Genomic DNA, 3,106 nt, shown 5'->3' with positions numbered 1-3,106 from the left:
ATAAATTAGAATTGCATGATGCATCATTCATTTAGGTAGTTGCATTTAAATTAGGTTGCATTGCATGATATTCCATCACTTTAACCTTAATTATTTACCTTGGATTTAGCATGAGGACATGCTAGTGTTTAAGTGTGGGAAGGTTGATAAACCCATATTTCATGAGTTCTTTTGTGCTTAATTAGAGTGATTTATTCAACTCTTCACCTACTTATTCACATTAATTGCATGGTTTTACCTTTACTTCCTTATTATGTCATATTGAGAAAAACATGTTTCCTAAGCTTTAAAAATTAATTATTTTAATTATCTTTATTTCCATTCGATGCCGTGATTAGTGTGTTGAGTAGTTTCAGATTTTCTAAGGCAGAATGACTTAAAGGATGGAAAAGGAAACATACAAAAATGGAAGGAGAAAGCAAAACGGAGCATTGAAGGAAACTGGTATTCACGTGATCGCATGGATGACGCGATCGCGTGCCAAGCACGAATCAGCAGCAACGCGGCCGTATGACTGACGCGACCGCGCGCCTTAAGCAGAATGCACATGACGCGGTCGCATGACTGACGCGACCGCGTGGAAAGGAAAAGCTCCAGATGACGCGACTGCGTGACCCACGCGGACGCGTGACAGAGGCCACGCACCAGAAATTACAGAATATGCCCCCAGCGAATTCTGAAGCCCTCTTTGGCCCAGATCCAAGTACAGACAGCATAGACCAAAGGTTATAAAGTGGAGGAATGCATCCATTCAGAGGGAGCTCGCCAATTTCTAGTTTCTTTGATTTAGATTTAGTTTAGAGAGAGATTCTCTCTCTCTCTTAGGATTTAGGACTTCTTCTTGTTTTGGGAGTAACCCTGGATCCAGGTTTTAATGTTCTTTTATTTTAGTTTTACTTTTATTTATTTATTCCAACATTTGAATTGATTATTATAATTTGATTTACGAATTATTCCATGTTACAGACAGTTATTTGAATTATTGATAATTGAGGTATTTTCAGTTTATGATTGTTCTCTTTGATTTAAGTCACCATTGCTTCCTATCTAAGGATATTTTTATTATTCCAGCAATTTTACTTTCTCCCCTTTTGGTTCTGGTTAAGAATTTAGTAACTCAACAGTTATTAAACTCAACATAATTGATAATCGTATCTTGCTAATTGAGCTGAACTTAAATTATCCCAACCTTTTCTTAGGAAATAATTAGGATTCAAAGGTCAATTTAATTAGTCCCTTGACTTTCCTTTGCCCTGGTAAAGGTTGACCAAGTGGAATTAAGATACAACTTTCATTATTGTTGAGAGGGATAACTAAGTTGGACTTCTAATTTCCCTTATCTTGCCAAAAGTTGTTTCACAGTTATTATTTATTTTTAATTGCCATTTAATTCACTCGTCATTTAAATTACTTGCTTCTCACCTTCTAAACCCCGATTACAACCTTTATAACCAATAATAAGAACATACTTCCTCGTAGTTCCTTGAGAAGACGACCCGAGGTTTGAATACCCAATTAACAATTTCTAAAGGGGTTTGTTACTTGTGACACCCAAAACGTTTGTACGAAGGGATTTTTGTTAGTTTAGAGACTATATCTACAACGCGACTATTTTTATGACATTCTTTACTAGTAAAAATCCTAACGTCAATATGCCTTTAAGTAGAGTCTCAATCCTTGAGAGTCTGTCCTCAGATGATGGTGAGTTGGAGTTGGAGTGATGAGAAGGGCCATTCTGGCTTTGGTATAGATGTTGAGGTGTGTTGTTAGGTAGGTGCTGATATGATCTCTGTGTGGAATGTTGGTGAGCTCCATTGTTGTTGGGGTTGTGACGTCTCTGATCTTGGCCTTGATCTTGTTGGTTTCCCCACCCAAAGTTTGGGTGGTTCCTCCAACCAGGATTGTAAGTCTTGGAGTATGGATCAGGTGCCTGCCTGGGTGAGTTTCCAATGTAGTTGGTTTGTTCCTGATCACCCTCTGCCTCTGCATTTACTCCTTCTTGAGTTGCTGATGAGGTGGTGATTGCTGCTACCTGGCTCCTTTCCATCTTCTTGGTAAGGTCAGCCAGCTGCTTGGTAATCAGCTTGTTCTGGACCAGCAGTGCATCCACGTTGTTTAGCTCCATCACTCCTCTAGTGTTGCCTCTTTCAGAGGCATAGAAGTAGTCATTCTCGGCTACACTCTCAATGACATCTATGGCTTCTTCAATGGTTTTCTTCTTGTTCAGAGATCCCCTGGATGAGTGGTCTACTGCCTTCTTTAATTCATAAGAAAAGCCTTCATAAAAAATGTGTAGCTATACCCATTCATTAAACATATCTGGTGGGCACCTTCTTGTCAGATCCTTAAACCTCTCCCATGCTTCGTAGAGAGTCTCACCATCTTGTTGCCTGAAAGTTTGAACCTCAGCTCTCAACCTGTTGACTCTTTGAGGAGGATAGAATCTCGCCAAGAATTTGTTCACCACATCTTCCCAGGTTGTTAAGCTCTCCTTCGGGAAGGATTCCAGCCATTTAGATGTCTTGTCCTTGAGTGAGAAGGGGAATAGGAGCAGTCTATAGGTGTCAGGATGAACACCATTAGACTTCACAGTATCACAGATCCTCAGGAAGGTGGTTAGATATTGATTGGGGTCTTCTTGGACACCTCCTCCGAATGAACAGTTGTTCTGAACAAGGGTGATGAGCTGTGGCTTAAGTTCAAAGTTATTGGCATGTATGGTTGGCTTTTGGATGCTACTTCCACAGTTTCCTGGGTTTGGATTGATGTAAGATCCCAGAACTCTTCTCTCTTGCCCAGCATGATGTACTGGGCCTTCTCTGCCATGGTTGTGAGCTTCTTCTTCATGATGGTTCTCTATATTCTCATCCATGCCTGGTTCAAAATACTCCTCTTCTTTCTCCGTACCAACTACTCTCTTTCCTCTTGCTTCCCTCTTTAATCTAAGGAAGGTCCTCTCAGGTTCAGAATCAAAGGGAGTTGAAGCCCCGCTATTAGTAGATGTAGAGAGTATTCTTGTTAGAGAGTATTCTTGTTCATACAACCAACAAGGCAAAAGCAAGAAGAGGGTAGATGTAGAGAGTATTCTTGTTAGAAATGCTATTAG

The 3,106-nt window shown here is 40.1% G+C and overlaps 1 non-coding gene across 1 annotated transcript; it reads left to right on the top strand.

Annotated features, from left to right (window-relative positions):
• The first annotated feature begins 2,312 nt into the window (after positions 1-2,312).
• Positions 2,313-2,419, top strand: LOC148574145 (small nucleolar RNA R71). Its single transcript, XR_015906411.1, has one exon. It is a non-coding gene; the product is annotated as a small nucleolar RNA R71 (small nucleolar RNA).
• The last annotated feature ends 687 nt before the right edge of the window (positions 2,420-3,106 follow it).

The sequence above is a fragment of the Arachis ipaensis genome, chromosome B2, assembly GCF_059453495.1.
Source record: "Arachis ipaensis isolate K30076 ecotype BB chromosome B2, ASM5945349v1, whole genome shotgun sequence".
NCBI classification, from domain to species: domain Eukaryota; kingdom Viridiplantae; phylum Streptophyta; class Magnoliopsida; order Fabales; family Fabaceae; genus Arachis; species Arachis ipaensis.
This window is presented reverse-complemented; position numbering and strand designations above follow the sequence as displayed.